The sequence below is a fragment of the Dicentrarchus labrax genome, unplaced genomic scaffold (genome assembly GCF_905237075.1).
Source record: "Dicentrarchus labrax unplaced genomic scaffold, dlabrax2021, whole genome shotgun sequence".
Lineage (NCBI taxonomy): Eukaryota > Metazoa > Chordata > Actinopteri > Moronidae > Dicentrarchus > Dicentrarchus labrax.
Genome location: NW_026136724.1, coordinates 7,470,328 through 7,492,804, shown reverse-complemented (window position 1 = coordinate 7,492,804; position 22,477 = coordinate 7,470,328).

The window sequence follows — 22,477 nt, the reverse complement described above, 5'->3', positions numbered from 1 at the left end:
ATGAAGTGCGAGGACACCCACTTGCCTTTGTGAAGTTTTAAGGTGTCTCCTCTTCATGGGGGTGGAGTTGATCATTAGAGACTGCTGAATTATTTAGATGTGAATTTTATTATTGGTATTGCTGGCCTTGAATAAAGGCCGCGTATGTTTCTGCACAACACACCTCTTCTGAAAAGTACGTGATGAGCTTTAGGGGAAAAAAATGTTTGACACACACTCGTTTGTGTCTCTTGGATGACTTTGAACATGACTGAAAGAAAGAAGCAGAGGAGAGACCTGGGGAAAAGCTGGTCGACGCAGCATCCTTTGGCCAAGATGGCCATTTTTCTGCCCCATCTCCAGCACTCTCGGGAAACACTTGAACAAAGAAAATATATTGAGTCCAGTCGCCTGTTCTTTAGCCCGAGGAGAACAATCATATTCAGCTGATTGAGGACAAGGGTGCATATCTAAAGATGGCCACCGTGAACCTTGTTTTTTTAGCAGACGTGACATCTGAGAACAGATATATGAGGATAAATATCCAGAATAGGGAGGAGGAGAAGAAAAATAACAACAATTATAAAGTATACAGCAGCAGTACAAGTACAGCTGAGTGCTAACAGAATTAGCAACTTAGCTTTGTAGACAAACTTGAAGCAGTAGGAGTTGAAGTGGGTATAGAGTATTTATTAGTTTTATTATTTTAATTAAAGGAATAGTTCAACATTTTGTGATATACCACTGTCTGTATGAAGCTACTGCCGCAGCTGGTTAACCTAACTGCTAGTTTACCATACAGATAGGAGAGTGGTGTCGATGTTCTCATAACACTCAAAGCACATTAGTGTATATTCCAAAATATGGATATAAAATGATTCACCATTACTATTATTATAAGTGGTAGAAGCTGTAGTGGGGGTCTTATTCATATAGTAATAAAGGTAAGTGATTGCAGTAGTGGCAGAGTATTTATTTATTTGCAGTAGTTAGATATTACTAAAACCTTATATTTCTTTATTATTTAAATCCATAGATGACCACTGAGTACCCATTACTACCAAGAGATAGCATCTACTGTACTTAATAGTGCGGTATATGTGCTACTTTGGGATGTAACTCAGTTAACAGGCGACATTGACGGTGGAGGAAAAACTGGGAATCATTATAATTCACAGCACAAATCCTCTGGAGGGGAACGTCTAACCTGACAATTAACTTCCCCAGCGGGGAAGCACTGTTTGAGACTGCAGTGGGGGGGTGGCCATGTATATCAATTAATTATGTGTGCAAGTTGAGGATTAATTACTGAGGTGTTTAAAGTTGGCAGAGATCATCTTTGTATTACTACAATTTTATGTAATTTAAACACAATTTTCTGGCGCGACTCTCTCAAAGCCAGGCCACACATGACCTGAATTAATGATTGGTTGACCCAAATCACAATCTCACTTCCCTCTGGATAATCTGCAGACCTCACTGTTAACACTTTTCCTGAACTACAAGGAAATACAAAAAATGAATAGCATGTTCTGTGGATTGTCCTGAATAACAGGGACAGCTGTTTCTGAACAGATATGCTGTTGCTGTGAGCACCGCAGACAATCCACAGGTGGATATTTCAAACCCTGGACAATTAAAACCATAACTATCTGCATAGCTTGATGCCTTTAGACTTTTTTTTAAAAAAACTTTTTTGCAAGTTACAAGTAAGTCTCAAGTCCTGAACTTTAATCAAGTCCCAAAAAAGCCAATAGTTAAAGAAAAACTTAAATGTAATTCTTAATGGAGAAACAATAATCATACGAAAATATAACTATATCTAAATCTGCTCTGACAGCCTGTATGATTATTTATAATAGTGTCTGTGCCACTTGGATTGCTTGATTTTGTGTAGTTTGTTAATTTAATGGTGCATCTAATAGTGTAATGGTGAGGAAGTTAGCTTGCCTTGCATAGAAGTATAGTCAACATCTACGTACTATGTAATACTTCACAATAAAAACAAATGTGATCTGATGACCAGTGAATCAAAACATTTTACCATGGCAGAGTATAGAGAGAAAATTCACAATCCACAGTTTTACAGTCAAAATGGTTGTATAGACATTAACTAGTTAAAAACATCCTGGTTAAGCTTTAAAAGGAGGAACTATCTGCAATAGGATTTCAGGCAGAACAGCAAAAACCTACTCTATATGAGTTACCGATAAAGTCTGGCCTATTAAGATTGATGTTTACCAAATCCTCATACACTTATAGAATATAGAAGTGGAGATTTCAGGTTCTTTGTTCCTCTGACAGTCCTGTGTGGCCGTCATGTTTTCAGTTATTTAAAGTCAAATACAAAAGGAAGGAGGTGTGAGTTAGGTAAGTGGCCTGTTCCCATGTTGTCTCAATAATAACAATAAGTCGAGGGATTTGTGGCACATTGAATGAGGCTCATTAAGAATGAAAGGACTGGAGATTATATCAGGAAATCCCCCGAAACACACACACACACACACACACACACACACACACACACACACTCAGTAGATCATCTTGATACCGCTAAACATCCTGTATAAGAGTTAAGTACAGGTTTTGTTGGACAGTCAAACAGCAAAAACACGGAAATGTACAATCTCTGAAACACATGTATACCAATCGAGTAATGAGTAATGTGAATATTGTGTAATAAAGTGGTCATTAGATTAGCCTACAAAGCTACCCTGTTTGTTGTAATATATATGTTTCTCCTGCTCCTCTACATTATTTCTGAAAACATATATATATATATATGTGTGTGTGTGTGTGTGTGTGTGTGTGTGTGTGTGTGTGTGTGTATGTGTGTGTGTCATTTTCTCATTTTCCAGCACAGATGAGAGGGGATGAAGTAAATTAGCACTGGCAGACGGTTAACATTCACTGCAGAAATGTAGATGACTTCTACAACAGTAATTAACGCATGCTGGCATTTGAATCTTCATTTTGCTAATGATATGCATGGTATTAATTAGGCCTAAGTGATTAACATAACAACCGCTGGACAATGTCCGGGGGTAAGAGCAGCGCTGTTTTTCTTTTTAATAATCCTCCCTAAAGCCACGGGCTCATTAATACATTTTAACAGCCAGCTCTGCTAACCTTGACAAATATAGTGAGTCATGTTGAAAGTAGTTTAGTGAACTCTGCAGATTGAATTGAAAGCTGAGGAATGGGTGAGGAAAGTGAGGACACAACAGAACAAAAAAAACTGAATTATAACAAACAGAAGGCAACTGTGAAACAAATAACAGGAAACAGAAGAGATGCAATAGAACCAAACAGGTGGAAAAACAAAAAATTGAATAATGAAGGGCAGCAAACATTAGGAAGTTATAGCAAATTACAGAATACAAGACCAACCTTTATAGAGTGAAACTAAGTAGAAAGCAGAGCTCAACATAGATTTGATGGGTTTGGGTAATTATTAATCCAGTATCAATGTAACTGGATGTTTCGGGGTGAATTTATGGCTGATGACACACAGCACACACAGTTACACGATGATCCAGGTCGACGTGACAGATTTGGATTACTTAAAGGTTCAGTGTGTAACATTCAGGAGGATCTATTAGGACAAATGGAATATAATATTCATAGGTATGTTTCCATTTGTGTATAATCACCTGAAAATAAGAATCGTTAGAATGAGACGGTTTTATCTACAGAGGGAGCGGGTCCTCTTCCACAGAGACCGTCATGTTGAACTGCCATGTTTCTACAGTATCCCAGAACAGACAAACCACACACTTGCTATAGATAGGTCCACTGTTTGTGCCACATGTTTGGAATGGGAGGGTAATCGGCAACTACATTGCTAGATACCACTAAATCTTACAAACTGGTCTTTTAAATGTGTGTTCAATTATTTCTTGGCCACTTGGGGTCAACACAACATTATAAAGTTGATATGGCAAATGCGTTAGCTAAAAATTGCCTGTTTTCTCATCTGGCAAAAATGAAGCAACATTAGCATTCATATGAGTTGTGTTTTTGGCCTCTTGGCAAATGTAAGTCCAATATTCTCTCACTTTAGCTTTTTTTTTGGGTCTCCACCAACTCATGAATGATGCTCTTTAGTTCTTACGTGCATGTTCACTTGCTAGTTAACTTTCTCTGTCTGCTGTTGGGTGCCTAGCAGGTAGTGTTTTATCGGATTGCCAGATAGACAGTTTTTAAAATGAATCTGCCATTTCTGCAGGTGAAATCGTTGATTCTGGTGCCGGGAAAAAAATAGGAATTAACGTGTTACTGATAGACCAAGAGGATAGAGAAGTGGTCTGCGGACTGGAGTCCTACAGAAGTCAGCCAAGACCGAAATCTCTCCTGCCCTCAAATTCTTTGTCATTCAAAACTCCAAGGACATCGACAGATCACCTCGTTCTCCTATTCGCCCCATTTGTGAGATGTGGTTGGCCTTCTTGGAACCGAGTGGGCAGCCAGTGGGACTTCCAGTCCATTGAAGGGAGGAGCAGGAGATTGCCTGGAGGGTCGACTCCCCTCTCTGGTGAGCCAATTTAGTTCGACCTCTCGTATCGTCTCTTGCGTCGCGAGTCCAGATAACTGTCCTCCAATCTGGCAGCTTTGTCACGGTTGAGCTCTGACAGCGGCAGAGCAGCTGAACCTGAACATCCACAACCGGAGGGATTACCGTGTCTTCAGTGAGGACCTGAGTGAGGGTTGATGCCTTTTTTGCTCATATTTGCCTGTCTCTGAAATAGTAGAGAAGAATTGGAACAGCAGAGTGGGCTAGCGAGTAGAAATACAGTCTATGGATACCGACTATCCTGTCAATGGAAGGTCAAGGGTTTGATTTCTTGAACCCCTTGAAATACTAACCAAATTTGATTTTCTCTGGTGAAAATCAGTCTGTCAACATTTACTTTGGTGTATTTTTGGTTCTTTCAGATTGTCCAGTTATAAGTGGACCAGAGGTTATAAACAAAGGTCACACAACCTAAAGATTCTTGCTTAACTGAACCGGTTAGAGATTTTGATGAAGCCATATTTGATTTGTTGGACCAACCAAGTATTTGGGTCCTGAGAAGAGCAAGAACATTAACAAACTAATGTCACATTGTTACCATTGATCATCAAAGCAGAACTTTAAAATCTAAATGAGAACACATCACAGCATTCTGTCTAATTACCATTTCCCTGAGTTAACCTGCGCCGGCTGTAACTCAGCATGGGGTTCATTATTCTGAAGGGTAAGGACGGCTCTGACCCTGTATCTTCTCCGCACATCACAGTCATTAGTCACCACCGGGTGAGGCAGGATCAGCCCACTATCCAGCTTTTAACATCGCAACCAACGCTATTGATCAGCTGATGGCTCTGGCACTTTTCACGGCCTGAGCCAGCAGGCAATTAGAGAGTAAACAAACAGAATATAACCTGAACACACTTTCGTTATCTCACATAGTCAAGAAGGAGAATTTGCATTGATCTTCAAGTGAACTTTGGTGACTTGAATAAAGAGAGGAATCAAAGTCAAGTGAGGTATTTGCATAGGTGACAAGAGCAGTCAGATGCAAAGATGGCCCAGTCAGACTCCATTCAAATCACCACTATAAATATGCAGAAGCATGTATAATAATAATAGTCAGTCGGGTGCAGACCAACAAAACATGTTTCTGTCACAGCAGGTCACTGCAACTGTGCTGAAAGCTTGAAAAATATTCTGTGACTAGAATTAAAAGGAATAAATGTTTTACTGGATACGTCAGCCACTCATGTCTTCCACTGCCAGTACAAAGATTAAATTGGATATTTCTATCTACAATTCCTTAATTTAGTGGTTTAATAAAGGATTGTGAAATAAGCTGAATTAATGTGTACATTTAAAAAAATAGAAATGCTGAAATGAATAGATATTGCTTAGTGTCAGTTGTCTACAGAGTCCTACATGCTGATATTTCTTTGTTTGCCTAATTTGGTCTAATTGTTTTACACTTACAGTATGTGTTGCAAAAATGTATGCATAGATGCAAAGAAAGCTGTGCTCGCTAAGCAAATATTGAGGTTAACATATAGTGGCAGATACATTCTGAAATGGGAGCTTCATGCCAGAGGCATGAGAGCTACTAGGGTTAAGTGCATTGCTGATGAGAAAGGAAGACATTTTGATTTCCCCCGGAAAGATTCCATCACAAGCCTGCCTCTAAAACTCACAAATTTTCATCAAGTGATGCATCAAAGTTCTTTCATTGAATCTATTGAGTTAATTCAAATTTAAATTTAGATTAAATATGACGAGTTTAGAAAATGCATTGCATTTTTTTTAATTAAACAACAAGCTTCATGGCATGCCAAAAAAAACCCTGAATGTGGTAAAATGCACTTCAGCATGTTTAGTCTGTCGCAATAGATTTTTCATATGTGATTTGGCCTGGTTTAAAATGCTTGGGTGCTTTACAGTGGAGAAACTTCCCTTTTCTAAATCCAAGCTGGATTTGTATATGGAACCACTAGAGGTCGCTCTGATGCTGCTTCCTGTTCCACCCAAAAAGCCTTCTGGGTATAACGTAATTTTACACTGGCCTTAATCCACTTTATTAACCTGTAAATTAACCCCAGGAACTGACAACAGAATCACACAGTAAATACACATTAAATACTGTATTTACATACTGCATGTGCTACGGAGTGAATACACACACAGCATGGTGGTGGTGTGGCAGTACAGTAGAATGAAAGATGTGTTTTGGTTTTAAATCCTCTGCGTTAACAGCACACATTTAAGACTGAACCTGAAGTCAGAACAAGACCCATTTCTCACTAAAAAGTAATTCCTTTAATGTGAGTTTAAGTGACTCATCTCACAGTTCATTAGTTAAGAAAACACTTTGATTGGTTTTGCCCCTCAGGCCATGGTGACCTTCTTCAAGTTGTCTCCACCAGCAGTAAATCTTAGTCCGCATGATTCAAGATTTTGTTGCTAATAAACGTGTGCACGGACCGTACCGCTGAGTGCGAGGCACATCTCGCTTTTATCTGCAGCCCTGCCTCCCAATCCCCCTGATTCTATCACTCCCCTCTCCCCCCTCGGGAAGACAGGAAAAAAAACACATCTCTAGAAACCACTTCTGATGGAATACGCAGCTGTTTGCAAGTTTGCTCACTGAGAGAGCATGGAAACGGCTTGTAAGGCACGCTCCGACAGTACTGTAGGCCTCCTGGCAGACTAACACAAGGGCACAGAGCTGTGGTTTCACATGGTTCAACATGCTGCATGAGTCACTGACCAGAAACATGTCTCTCCCATACAGCATGGTGAGGTGACTTACACTGTGGTGGGTGAGGGCCAAAGACAATAAGCCAGGGGCTGCATAATACCATATGTGAATGATGCCCAGCAAAAAAATGCATGTCAAATCCATGTGAATACCAAGAAAAGCCCTATATGGGATGAAAATCCAGACGGTGAAAGTTAAAGTGACAGTTCATGAAAGTTTTGTCATTTTCTGTCTGGTAGTGCTTTCCTGTCGTACAGGAAGTGATACATTTTCTGGTCTGCTTGCAAAAAACAAAGCAAGAAGCCAATATAGGTCATTTGCAAACTGGACTGGGAGGTGGCGTAGTGTCCTCAGTTGCAGATCACGTGACACCCCCTTGATGACTAACCCAAAATGATCTTTTTGGTTATTACAAGAGAAATACATTGAGTGTCTCAACTTGATTCTCATTGGTTCTAATTAAAGATTGAAGCTGCTATACTCGGTATTTTTATTTCAACAATAGATGAAATTTATATTTATAAAGTAACACTTTATAGTGACAAACCAACAGAGAGTTAATGCCAATGCAAAACTGAAGTTTACCTCAACTTGAATGCAAGTTTTAGCATCTTTTAGCTCCGTGTTTTAGTTTTATGACCCACAACTTTACTGTTTTGATTCAGTCTGACTGGTGTCAGTGTGAGTTTTAGATGCAGTGGGAAGCTGTTTTCAGCAACCAGGCTCTAAAAGCCCACGTGCACTACCTATCTGACTGATGAACATATAGTGGAGCATTTAACAGCCGGAGAGCCAGATATTTCCCTCAGGAGCTAAAATGACAGTGAATATTGGTCTTACATGTCCAAATAAATGCTACTGTTGCTCCGTGTCTGTGTAATTAGCCAAATTAACTTCATATGGTAATATTGTGTACATTTTGGATTTACAGGTTGCTGTGCTGCCCCCAAGTGGCCCAAAAACACTTTTGAAGTTGTAAATAATTTTTATGCCTTTCATCATGCGTAAGGGGGGCCAGCAGGAGGTCAGTTGGCTAAGTCAGAATATGACTCGGTTTGGTGAGCAACTTTCATTGGTAGGGGGCCATCACAGAACAGACAAAGAAAAAAGCATAAACTATTAAGGATCTGAGAAGACATCACAGCACTGCCCCCACAGTTTGATTAACGGGTGATTTCTGGGAAGTGTAGTGCAGAAAAACCACAGATTAACAGTGGCTGAGAGCAATTTCAGTGTGGTCAGCTCTGAGACTGCATAACTTCTCCCCTTTGTCATCAAAACTGAGAGATTTCAGTTTTTGTGTTTTTATTTGTGACTATGCTTGTTGAATAAAGACATGTTTTTATGATGTCAGGGCCCATTTTTCAAATTCACCACAGGGAACAGAATTATAACAATGTACTTTTGTGACGGTGTTTTCTCATTACATAAAAACAATGAGTGCCGGTGGCTGTCATTACGCTTTTTCTCTGAAAATTATAGTTTTTAATATCCCACTTTTGCTCTTTCAGGCATTTAGCTTTAAGCTATTTTGTGGGTGTCACAACGATCAGTGTAGCCATGGCGAGGTGATTAAAATCAGGTGTTACTGTACGATTGATGCAGTGTGTGCCACATATGTGCAGCTTTCACACTGGTAATTACAACACTTTCAAAAGATGTGGAATTCGCCTTTTGATGTATGTTCGCCTGCAAGGACTTTAAAGAGCTCAACGAGGGACCATCTGGGACTGAAAAGAAAGTAGCTGGTGGGGGAAGAAAGAGCAACTAATGTCTGAAAATGGAATTCCGAATGCAGCAAGTTCCTCGGAGAGCCCAAGTGTTTCTGAATCAAGACCTTGGATGAGGCTGTGTTATATGTCCACTGTACAGTCCTGTGTAACTGCCAGGAAATACCCATGAACATTTCTGTGGCCATTTCATGACTGGATTCTCACAGCAGTTTGTGTGATAACCTTCAAAAGGCAAACATCCTATAAAGAGTGTTTGTCCCATTTTTCTTAATATTAGGCTACTGTGGATGTATCAGTGGTTATGAACATTTATATCACAGCCATTCAGTTTTAGTGTAAGTAAGAACTTGCTTGAAGCCGCACTAATAAATATTCTTTACCTTAACAATAGCTCAAATTACTATGTGTAATGTGAGAGAGAAATAGCACCCGTTTTAGCATCTTTCAGCTCATTGTTTTGGTTTCACTCTAACCGCTGCCATCCGTGATGTTTTCAGCGAAGTTCTAGTAAACCCACTGTACACTACACCAAACGGCAGGAAGACAAAGTTAGCTGAACACAGTGCAAAACTGCTTTAAAGAGAGTGAGTATAGACATTTAATGTTTTAAATTGCTGAAGCATCAGTTCTCATGTCAATACCTTAGAATCTAAAACTGAGGGCATCTCTCTTATCTCACCAATTGTAGATATTAAGCAATCATACAGTGACAAATCCATTGCAGAACAGGCACAGAGATCAAGTTGTACTACAATAGTAGCACAAAAATTTACCAAAATGCAATGCAACCACAAGACAGGGGGAATTCTGAGTGTGGAGGCATAACAATAACTTTTTTTTTTACTTAAACTCTTGCTCTGCTGATCTTGTTGAGTGGCTGTCATCATTTTCTCCTCCTACTCATAAAACTGCTGAGAGCAACAAGTCCAGACTTGTTCTCTGGGGGGTTGCGAAAGGCATTCTGGGAAATGTAGGAACACTCTAACCAAAGTGGAAGTTGACAGGACATGTTGAGGACAATAAAATCAACACTTTATTAGAAACATGATGGATATTTTCTTTAAAACCATTCTAAAGTAGGGCACTGCACTGTTCCCAGCAAAACAATGAACTGTTCTTTCTTTCCATTAATTAGATATAATTTGCTCATAGATTATATAAAGAAACACAGTCCTAGTTCTTACCTAACAATAAAAATCCTATCGAAGCATCAAACTAATTTGCATAAATCCTGCCAGTCCCTGACGTGAAGTCGCTTAGGAATCCCAGACGTAAAGCAACATCTGGCTGGTTTTAAGAGTCATGGACAGTTTGCTGCAGGTGGTGGTGGGCGGGGGTTCATATGGGTTATATGGACCGTGGTAGTTTAAAAGGGTCAATACATGGGGATGCAACACAACTCTGGCTCATGTTGAGAGCTGGAGAAAGGGGAAATTTTCAGGAAAAGTCTGCATTCCTTCAATATGCCCCTCAATAAAATATCTTTAATGATTACTTGTAGAGAAACACAGTTCAGGTATCAGACTTGTACTGTAAAAAGTTTAACAGTGCATTAAGGTACCTACAGCCAGTTTCAAGGGATAGTAAGAAACTGTTTTTGCGCTTAGAAATGTGGTTTTGTTGATCATAGTTTGGTGAGTACAAGAGCCACAAATGCCAACAGTTGGTTTGAGAGAGGTAAAAGTCCTGTTTGAGGCCTGGATGGTGGAAATGATTATGTTCCCCTCGCTATCGTGGAAAGTAATGCTCGGCAGCAATTTGTCCACCTGCACCTCTGAACAGCGGGCTTGGTAACAATTACTGGTCCAGGAAAGAAAACATTACAGAGTCATTACAATAATGATAGTAATTCAGACCAGGATAGACGTAGCCTCTGCGGGCCTTCTCTCCTTCTTCTCTTTCTCTCCCTCTTTCTCTTTCCCACCTATACCTTGACTTTCTTTTTACACAAATGTCTCCTTTTGCCCTCCTTTAAAATCATTATTCGACACCTGTATCGGATGACCCTTTTCAATAATGCTTTGCTGTGACTGGAGTTTATATCCCCGTAAATCACATATATTACTATCATAGGAACTTTAAATAAATCTTCACGGTCAAAACATCCGCCTATTCTCAGCAAACAAGAGCATGTGAATGTCCTCTGTCCTGACCAAGGGAGGGGGCACCATAGACGAAAGGGGATTCCAACCCAAGCCCCCGCCTGCCAGGCAGCACTTCTAACAGCCTTATTTATGTTTCAGAAACTGAAGTGACGGTGCCAAAGCAATTTATCCAAGACGCTGATGGAGTCGCCACACAGCGGCTGCTGCCATCCAGTCTGGAAAACATTTGAAAATCTTTGTTATGAAAAGAGTGCAAAGATGCCCGTCCTAGCGCTGGGGGAAAGATGGCTCCATTTTCCATCTGGAGCTCGCTGAGTCAGTGTGGGAGGACGTGTGTATGTTTTCAGCACAACAGAGCAGATGATAAAATAGCTTATGAAAAAAGACAAATGGCTGCAGTCATTCTTCTGGGTGGGCCTGCAAGCACATGACATATTAAGCCTGCGAGAGATTATTTTTGTATTTCTCAGCAGTTTCTTTTTGTAGAGTTAGACTGATATATGGGCCCATTAAATATCAGCCATGATGTCCTGCTTTGATATGAGGTTTCTCTATGTCTGAAGTTTTTAATAATCTGTGCAGTTGTTTAAACCGTTTTCAATCAAGTGAGCTTGAAAAGTGTAATGAATCCCAGTTCAACAACTGAAAAGAAATGTGTGTACATGTTACCATATTATTCTGTTGTTATATTTTGTTTTTAGAACATTTGGTTTTAATAATAATTTTCATCTTGTGTCAACTGGATTGTTTTTGTGCAGTCTGTGTGTATTTGCCCCAAACTGCCACTATACCAACTGTATAGACCAATGTTGAGTAACACCTTAAAAAAATATTAGGCTGTCCAAGTACCACCATTATGACAATACATTAGGTAAGGCTGACCGTACATAGAGTTCATGCATTAGTCAAGATTGTTTGCTAACGGTACAATATATGTACACAGTTCATTCAAAAGGGGTATTTTAACAATCAACTTTTGTCTAATTGTCTGTAAATCATGTCTCTTTTGTGCAGCAGTTTATAGTCGAGCACTGAAGGGTTAAATAAAAGTGGATGTTGCAACACAGCTTTTGAACTATGTCACAGAGGGACTTCTAGTTTCTTTGATAACTCACTCTGTTTGGGATTGTCCAGCTCTCTGTTTGGTAGAGTTTGCCAAAGTTGAAAGACTTACACAAATTTACTTCGCCCCATGTAAGCAAATCCACTGATCAAAGCGAATTCATTGAAATGAACATTTTCTTTTGCCAGGAGATTTCACCATTTGAAATGCTGGTGTGACAGGGCCTTTCAGTTTCCCTCAAAAGACCTGTCACACCAGACATTTCAAGTGGCCTGGACTCATCCAGGCCAAATGCTGTGTTTCCCGTTAATCTGAAAATGGAAAATGAATCAAACTCAGATGTGACGGGGCGCCTGGATAGCTCACCTTGTAGAACTGGCGCCCCATGTACCGAGGCTGAGTCGGATCCAACCTGTGGCCCTTTGCTGCGTGTCACCCCCCCTTTTTACTCTTCAGCTGTCACTATTGATTAAAGGCAATAAAAGCCCCCAAAAACCCCAAAACCTTCAGATTTGACAATATGTCAGAGCTTTCAGGGGAAAAGAGTTCAAGATATATATAGTGACGTCAACAACTATGACTGGAAGTTATTCAACATTAACAGGACACAACAATGTAATGCAGACTTTTGTCACCTGTAATATTGAATCCACTCATCCTTACATACTAGCTAGCTTTTTTCGTGATGTCAAAACTCTTGTAATTAGCAGTGCAGAGCTCAAATCGGAACTACTCTGCCGCACACTCATATCCCTTGTTGAGAATTTTAGTATCCAGTAACAGTATAAATAGTAGTTCAGAAGCTTTTACTCTTTGACAAGAATAAAACTCTTAATGCACCAAACGCAGCTATCAGCTGCTTAAAGCCAAAAATATCAGTAGAGCTTTCAAACGCCCTTTTTCAGTCAGACAATTTCTTTTATGGCTGTTGGGTTTCAAAGAGACTCAGCCAAAGATGAACTATCTATCAACACTCATGCAGTTTTTTGGACAGATCTGTGCACTGATCAGGCTCAGACAGCGCTGGTCTGAGGGGAAAGTGGGAAATCCCCTCCTCGCCGACTGCTCCTATGCCGCCGACTGATGTCGTAATTTCTCACTGAAACCTTAACCAAACAATAAATATTCGACAGCTCAGTTGTTCTAAAAAGAGGCGCTGTTTGCACAACACTGCCTGCCAGAACACGCTCGCAGGGTTCACAGTGTGTGATGGTATTGGGTTTTGATTGTCACACACCGGGCTGGAAATGCAGAAGCCTATAGACCTCTAATAAACACACAGAATGCCTTCATTTTCTTTACATGACCGTTTCTATTCCTCTCGCTACACTTTGTTGAAGTTTAAATCCCCCCGAATCCTGGATCCACGTGAGGAAAAAAGCACAAGTCATCACGCCAAGATTGAATTCATTGCATGTGGAGGGACTGGCCATATTGTACTCATTAATGACTGGCACACATGAAGAAAAGTATGAGTTAATTGCTATGACATTCCAGCCAACATATAAACTGCGGCGGTCCAAACGTTCCTTCCCAGAGAAGTTATTGAAAATCCAATTGAGATGTAGGCCAATAATTAGTACAAGATGAAACTTTTGTTTGGAAGTGTTACTCCCCTTAGTGAGACTAAATGTAGCACAGCAGGTTTCACAAACAGCATTTGGCGGCTCTGGGTCTCCGTAAATAGTGGAGAGGTTAACTTATGAAAACACTTACACCCTGTTATCAGATTAGGTCTCTACAAAGAGCTCTCAGTGTCAACAAAGGGGGGAGATATTTCTTCTTTTTAAAGAGAGAGGTTTGATTAGCGCTGTGTCATGTTAGTCTTTTTTCTTCTATGAAACCCCCCTCCCCCCGTTCTCATTCCTTCCTTTGCTTTCATTTGTTCGAGCTGTCGACAGCAGGCTTGGCCTGAAATTAAAAACCTTTAGTGTTTGTTTGCTCGTTGTCAGCACAAGGCTTTTCCCATCATTCCAAGGGACAGCATTGCTCACGCCTTTTTGAAATAGAACTTGGTGGGGGCGGGGGTGGCCGGCAGGCAGGGAGCTTCACAAATGAAAAAACGAATCAAAAGCCTGTCCTCTTTGCCCTCTTTAGAAGCTAAATTTTCACTTTCAGTTGTAAAATAATACATCAGGCCTTTTAATAAAAAAACTGATAATGTTCTTCAATTGTCAAACAAAGACTGCTGACTCTGCATCTGGTGTCCTGTTATGTTTTACCAGCTTTTAAATGTTTTATTTCTACCCATTTTTTCCCATTAAAAAATGGTCAGATTTTAAAGATAAATTAAATATTTGCTAATTGGAATATATATATATACTCATGACTTGGTTGAACGGTGGCGTAAAAAAGACACGTTTGCATGTATTTGTGGGTGTGTCTATTGGCCAAAAGTCCAGGGTCAAGCACACACTCAGTGCCAGTGTGTTTGACCCAGGAGTGTCTGAAGTGTTGATTCTCCAAGAGGTCAAAGGTCAGGTGGAGACTGATGACTGAGTCTATGAGCTTTATTTAGACTGAATAGAACAGATCTTTATTGTCATTGTCACAGGTAAAAGTGCTCTTCGATCAGTGCTTAATTTAGCATACATTTAAAAAATAATAAATAATCATTTAAAGTGCAAAATAATTTAAGTGCTAGTGTTAATAAAATAAAAGCATATAACATAATTAGCAGCATACATAGACACACAGTCAACCGGAAAAAAACACTGAGCCGCAGCAACTGTGTGCGCCTCCATTACTCCCCCACTCTCTCGCCATCTCTCTGGTTTTACAATGTACCTTTGCACACCTTGCAGCTGTGAAAGGCACATTTTATTACGCCATAATCTGTTCATTTTCATGTGTTATCATGTCTACTTGATACATTCTGCTGTTGCAAATGCTATCAGTGACATTTATACTCTGTTTGCTTTCACTGTTTGCTTCTGCAGTTTTCCTCTTAAGGATCAATACAGATTTGTGCAATCTTTTAAATCCCGCTATCACCGCTGGGGCCAGAAGTGTGTAATGCCTATAGATATTGGCTGTGAGACATTTAGTACAAGCTGCTTCTTAGGGTCAAACTAAGAGGAAGAAAGTGAGACTAAGTAACTATTGAAAGAAGAAATAAAACATTCTTCTTAAAAATGCTGAAAAAGCTGAATTCACAAGCTACTACAGTCTTCTTGGTCATGGTGGCTGATGTTTGCAAACTTTAGGTAGATATTTAGGTATATCGAAGCCGCTTTGGGGACAGTCTTCTCTATTTGTGCTTTTTTTTTTACACTACATTTATTTAACCATTTTCCCAGGAATCAACTGGTAACATACACACTTTTTGGTAACACTAAACTATTACTTACCTCTAACAAATTCATTTTCATGTGGTCGGTTATTTCTAAAAAGAAACACACATTTTGTATAAGTAATCAAATCATCAAAGATATCCTGTGTGATCTGTTAAGACACAGGGGTGAAACTGCTGTTGTTAGACAAGAAGTGCTCAGAGCGAGGAGTGTGTGATTGGTTGAGTAAATCATCTGAGGTTGACCCAAATGTCAAATGCCAAAAGTGTTAAAAAAGAGAGGAAAGGAGCTATCTGATAAACCCGCCAATCAAGTGGGGGTTCCTGTAGCCAGTAAGAGAAAGGAGGCAGACCATGACAACCAATCAGTGAACAGCTCAGTGAGAAGAAGAATGGATTGAGTGTGTTGTAGATTTTAGTCACACATGTTGAGACACCACACTGTTTGTGGTGAAAATGAATTTGTGAAATGAGTGTGCTGTTATGAAACTTTATTTATGTTTGTGGATGTTCCTTTGTGGGATACTTTTGCCCCTTCTCACTGTAATTCACACTTGTGTCTCTGTCCCTTGCTGTTTTCATGTAATATGCTTTCACTTGTGTTTTCATCTTTTATTCATCCATACGTGTCTTCATTCATCACCACTCTGACAGGGCTTTCCAGACACTATCAGGGCGTTCGGACAGGCTCAAACTAATTGAAAAGATAAGTGCAGGCTGCCCGTAACAACAGCCACCATGTCGCAGCTCTCTTTACATACGGTGAAGGAATGCAAAGAGGCTGGAGCGTCAGGTAGCGTTGACAGCCTGAGCGGAAACCACCTGGAGTTTAAACTAAACTCGCAAGGTCACCTTTCCTCATTTTTCTCCTCCTGTGGCTCGTAAAAAGTCCCCAGGGGTCAACGCTCCACCAGCCTGGACTCATCCGGGCTAAATGCTCGACTTGCGCTAAACACTGACTACAATTGTCTGCTCTTTAGCAATTTGTTTGGGATTATGACTATCTGACACTGGAACCACAGGAAGTTTTTCTAAATATATTGTCATTGTTGTACTATAAAAAAAAATCAAGTTTTGGTTACTTCCTAGGTAGTTCTTGACCACCTTGCCTTTTCTTTCACCTAGAATACACCCAGATGTGCAATCAAAATACATTATTTTAGAGAGTTAACATTCAGGAAAAGCACATTAAGAAAAATTAATTTGCGGGTTTTGTATTTTGTGCTGCTTCTAATTCTGCTTTAGTATGCATTCCTTAAAATAAGTAGAATTAGTAAAGCTGTAAACATAAAACAAAGAGCGGCTAAGTGTCCCAGGTGCAGGGAAACAGCTTAGCCTCAGGCGATTTGTTGTCAGTGTCTGTGCTCATAAATCTCCACTCTCATCACTACAAGCCCTCACACTGAACTCCTACCCTTACCATACACACACTGGAAATGCAGATGTAGCAGTGTGAACTTGACTCTGTCAGAATTATAGCATGTACTGTATGTACGCTCAGAGCAAAATGTGTCACTCGTGTAGTTCTTTTCAGCTCTACTGAGCGTTTTAGCATCTTTCAGCTCATTGTTTTGGTTTTACTCTCTCACTCCTCTCATTAGTGTTCCCGGCAGCTGTTTCCTGCACTTTTTTCAGTGTAAAAGGTTGTGATGAACCCGCTGTATGCTACCTGCCCAGCAACAAATAGACAAAGTTAGCATCTAGCCTGTTTACATATTACGAAAATTACATTCTCTTACTGTCTGGAAGCCAGAAATATGACTCCAAACAACTGCTCATGTTGCTACGTATCTACTGAATGTGTAAATAGGCAGCAGTTTGTGTTCGGCAAACGCTACTTGTTTCTGTTACCCCAAAGTGTTTCTTTTTAAACTTTGGACGAAGCCAGTCTAGCTGTTTTCACCTGATTCCAGCTAATCAAGTCCTGGCTGAAGCTTCATACCTAATGACAGATACGGGAGTGGTTTGGTCTTCTCATCTTTCTTTCAGCAAGAAGGCGAATAAGAGTGCTTCACAAAGTGTCAAACTCCTTTAAAGTACTGGACGATTCAAACTCTAGACAAAGAAAAGTAAGCTTTATTTTTAATATATGTTGGCCTTTGACAAGACCAAACTGTCGGACCCTTTTCTGTAACTTTGGGATTTCATCAATTCAGTTTTTCCATCAAACTTTGTCATCCATCCCTCAAATCAATCAGGCTGATATAACTGCGGGGAAAGGAAAATTGGACCTCAAGTGTCCAAATCTAATTGGCCTGCACTCTCTCAGTATCAGTGAAAAACTTAAAAGTAGCTGGATAAGGGGGTGAAGATTTGAGCTTTGAAAGTGTCTACAGACAGCATCTTTCTCCAATGCCTCAGAGACTGTGATTCACAGCTTTCTCAGCCATTATGGTAGTGTCTTTTACAGGCATGGGGGTGTCGGTTACCGCCGTCCACAGACACACAGACAGTCTGACTGATTTAGCTCTTTAGATTTGTGTGGAATTAGTCACAGTGGAGGGCTGGCTGGGACAGCGGGGAGTTTAAGACATTGTTGGGAAAGAGAAAGCCTGGAGTGGGCGGGCTTTTTTTCTTTCTGCTTTTACGACCCCTCAGGTTTCCACCTGTGCTGACATGGCTGAGACTTTACAATAGTCCTGAAAGAGTTACAAGCAGCCGGGTAGAAATTCCAGGCTTTTTTTTTTTTTTCTTTCTCTTTTGCCCCTTTTCTTTTTTTCTCTTTTACTGGAAGGGTGGGGTGGGGGCCGCAGTTATTGTGGAACATTTGTCAGGCAGCCAGTTGCAGAGGCAGGGCCAACCGGTGATTTATGGCAACATCTGCAAGATGCAAAGCCCTTGTATATGCTTTTAATCATACAAAGAGCCCTGGCTGGATTGGAGATTGAAAAGAGATGGTCTGATGGGGTCTGATGGGGTTTTATGGAGTCCGTGCTGGGATTCACACTGATGGCAACTCGTGTGAACATATTATATGACCGTGGGATTTCTGCAGCTCAGGGTTTCCGAGCTGAGGTTGGCTTCAGCTGGTGTTTGCACCAAGCGAATGCCGTTTCTGTGATTCGATATGGTCAAAAGATTCTCACCAAGCTTGAAGATAATCTGCGAATGATCGAAATGTTTTGTCACATAAGAGGCAAACCCAAACCATCAGCTAAGAACAGCGAAAACCCTCAGTGAAAGCAACACAACACAAATCTTTCTGGATTGGTCTGTCAACAGTTGGGAAGTCGGACTCTAAAGTGAGTGTGACCTCACATACCGAAGGCTGGGGTCTCCTCATTTCTTAAATCCGTATGTTAGTACTGACAAAGCATATCTAATGTTAAAAACGAGCTCAGTGGTCATAAAAGTCAGACACCAATCCTCCAGCAGATTTCCTGAGCTTCATAACAGAGGAATAATCATTTCTGCGAGCCGCCTTTAGCTATTTAATATAATAAACATCTGTCTGCATGTCACCACATCTGGCAATAATGAAACCAAATTAGCTACAAAATTCGGAGTGTCTGGCAATGAGATAAGGCCGTGGCATGCTAAATTCATTTTCTTGGCTCAGTCTCTGGGGTGTGGAGAGCAGAGATAGCCTGAGGTGCTGACCCTGGATCAGTGTCTGACTGCTAGTGTGAACACTCCAGGGTCAGAAAGTGGAGTTCAGACACTGCTCTGAGAGCAGGGGGTAGCAAACTCCATCAGTCTTCTGCCAGTCATTGGTGGTCTGGAGGAATAGTCAACTTCCTGTCTCGTTTCTCTGGACGCAGAATCAAAGAGGGGAAATTATTCCACAATCTGGCCGGTGTTTTCTTTTTCCCCCCGGCAAGAAATGTGAAGGTTGTCGCTGGCTGCAGACTCTGCAGGAGACTCCTGGATCCGCAGCGTCTTTTAAAAGTGGAAACCTTTCTACGCCTCAGTCGCTTGTTAGGCCACAAATTGTTTTTTGGTTGCAGCAATTTCAGAGACTTTCCTTAAGGAGTAAATAAACCATACTGAGGGGAATTACATCCACCCGCTTAATTGTAACATGCATAGTTTAGCAAAGTGTAAAACCTTGCCTACAAGGAGGGGATCACGTATTGCTGAGAAGAAGGTTTAAATCTACCATACCAGCTGCTAAAACTCTGCAAGGGGAGGAAACTTTCTCCCCACAGTTCCTATTAAGTGACCTTGAGCAAGGCAGTTCAAGGAAAAATCTGCTTCAGATCCTAATACATGGTTAACAATCAGCAGTCTGAGTTTTTCAACTCAGCTTCAGCCAGAGATTTCCATGTCAACTGATAACTCCTGTATAAACACATGTGAACCTTTTGTATTTTGCATGTATATGGCTTTAGGAAGTAATTTTTTAGTTGATAAAAGAGCAAGAGGTGCAGCTTATAGACTCAAAAATCAACCTGTCTTGCAGAAGCATAACATTCTGGTCTTCATTCCTCTACTAACAATTAATTTTTCCACTAAAAGAAGCCTTTTGTCTTTTATTCTGACACATTCACATTCAAAACTCATGTAATTTTTAAAATGCTAAAAGCTGCTATATAATATTTATGTATTAAAAATTAATCAAATGACTGTAATTTAAGAAAAACTGACTGTACACTTCCTGCTCAGAACCAAACAGTGGACAGACACAGTTAGCAACTAGCTGGTGAACATACTGTACATGATGATATTTCCCTGAGGAGATGGTGGAGACCAAAACAGAGCTAAAGGTTGAGAGTGGATATGGGACTGACTTCAAATTAATGAAAATGTTGCTCCAGAACAGCTGGATGTGTAAAGAGGCCACTGTTGGCTAACATGGTAACTTTAAATGGTGATGTTATGTCCATGTTTTGGTTGGACACAGCCCCAGTGTCCAAGAAATCAAGTATTGCTGACTTCTGAGCCAAGTTCATCCACCTGGCTCAACTTTTGCCAGACCACAACAACATGATGTTACCCAGGCAAGTTGCTGCGGTGACCAAACAAATACACGCAAGCACAAATTTCTGGTAAATTGCGACAATAAAATAATTGTCACTATGATAGCTTTCCAGCGTTGTACAATCCAGTCCCAGAGTATTTTAAACAGTTGCTATATACATTGTACACACTCATTGATTTGTTACTCAAACCGGACTTCATTGATGCTATTTCATTTCGCACTTTTAATGTAACGTCAAATCCTCCATGTTTAGCCAACCATCAGCAGGAAGAAGAAAAATACACCAAACAAAATGCGCCATGGGTTGCAAAGTATATAGCCAAAAGGTGTTGTAAGTATTTTGGGTTGGTGTTTTCTTTAAAAACCCCGACTGCTCCAGTGGAACCAAGAACTGCAACCACAACTACTAAAAAGTTGCCCTTTCTGGTCTGATCTGACGTCTGTTTATACACGTCTTCCATGCATTACAAGCTCATCATACATCATTTTGCTCATACAAAGGTTTGAGAATGTACTTCCAAACAATACAACGTGTCAGTCCTATAAACATCACCACATTGTTCTCAACGAGGAGCGCAATCAGAGTCCACTGAGTTTATCATTAATCACTCCCAGGCTTCACTTATCCATCCAGAAGGATCAGGTTTGTTGTAGACATGGTTTCTACTCTAACTTGACACGACTTTGCACTGAGATAAGGTTATTAGCCAGAAGTGGACTGGTCCTTGAATGCTGCCTCGGCAGCAGCAGCAGCCGCAGCAGCTGTTTCCCAGGTGTTTGGATGTGTGTGGCTCCACCATCTTGTCTTAATCGCAGCCTCCTCAAAGAACTGGCAACACTTCCAACAAACCCCCTCATTCCTTTACAGTGGGGTAAAGGCATAGAAACCAGCGCAGTGTAGCTAACAGCCAGGTGTACTTAAAGACTAGTCAGCCAGAAGGATGGGAGCGAAATAACACATCCTATGAAAGCAAATCTCATCATCAGCATTTCCATACACAAACCGAGTGAGAGCGGGAATCCAAACACAGACCTTTAGGATGCATACGATTACAACAAAAAGAACTCCATTTTACTGCTTTTCACTCCAGTTCTTTTCACGCTGCCAGATTAAACGCAAGACTGGAACAACTGCCCTTCAATAGGAGGATCTAACTAAATCCCCCTCCACACTGCTGGCACCACCATCATGAGTCTGCCATTTCGTAAACACAACTCCACTGTGGCAGGCAGGGAGCCCGCAAGACGCTTTCCAAGTGCAAGTTTCAACAGCTAGCCCGGTGCACAAGCACACCTTTTTCCCTCGTGTTGAAGAGGAGAGGCCTGAAACAACAAACCGCCAGGCGAGGAGGGCTGGGTGGGGGGATGAGGGTGGGAGGGAGACAGAGGGGATGAGTCATCCTGCAAACAGAGAGAGTCAGTTTGGGCTAAGCTATATTGTGCCATACTGGTCTAACAGCAATTTGTGGTTTAACATTAATGACATATCATTATTTTAAGTAGTATTTAATTATGATTAGGAATTATTAATAGAGTCATTATTAATGAAAGTGGTTGCAGCAGTGATATTGGCAATGGTGGGGAAATCAGAGTTGGCTGCAGGAGCAATAGCAGTAGTAATATTGAGATAGTAGTAGCAGTACTAGTTTTACTAGCAGTATTGTTGGTTGCCATGGAAAGTTAAAGTAACTATTTTTTTGATTTGTCTTAATACAATACTCTGCACCATGACTTAAGATGTCTGAGTTTACCAAATCAGGTGGGGAATCTGAAAAACTTATTTTTTGATAAAAAATTCCCACTTCTCCTACATGCACTCTTACTACTAATCTCTAGCTACTACTACTTTTACTTCCATTAGTAGCGGTTGGTAGCAGGGGTAGTCTTAGTTGTACTGTTACGATTCATACCAGTAGTTATCAGGAAACTGTAGGTAAAGACCAATTCTAATAGTAGTAATAGTAATGGTAGTAGTATTCATGATAATAGTGGTAGAACTAGTTTATGCAGTTGTATTAATAGCAAATACTGCAACAATAGTGCAAAAAAGTAACTCTGTAAGTAGTAGAGGTAATGGTTATTGCAATAATAGCAATAGTAGAATTAGTAGTACCAGTGT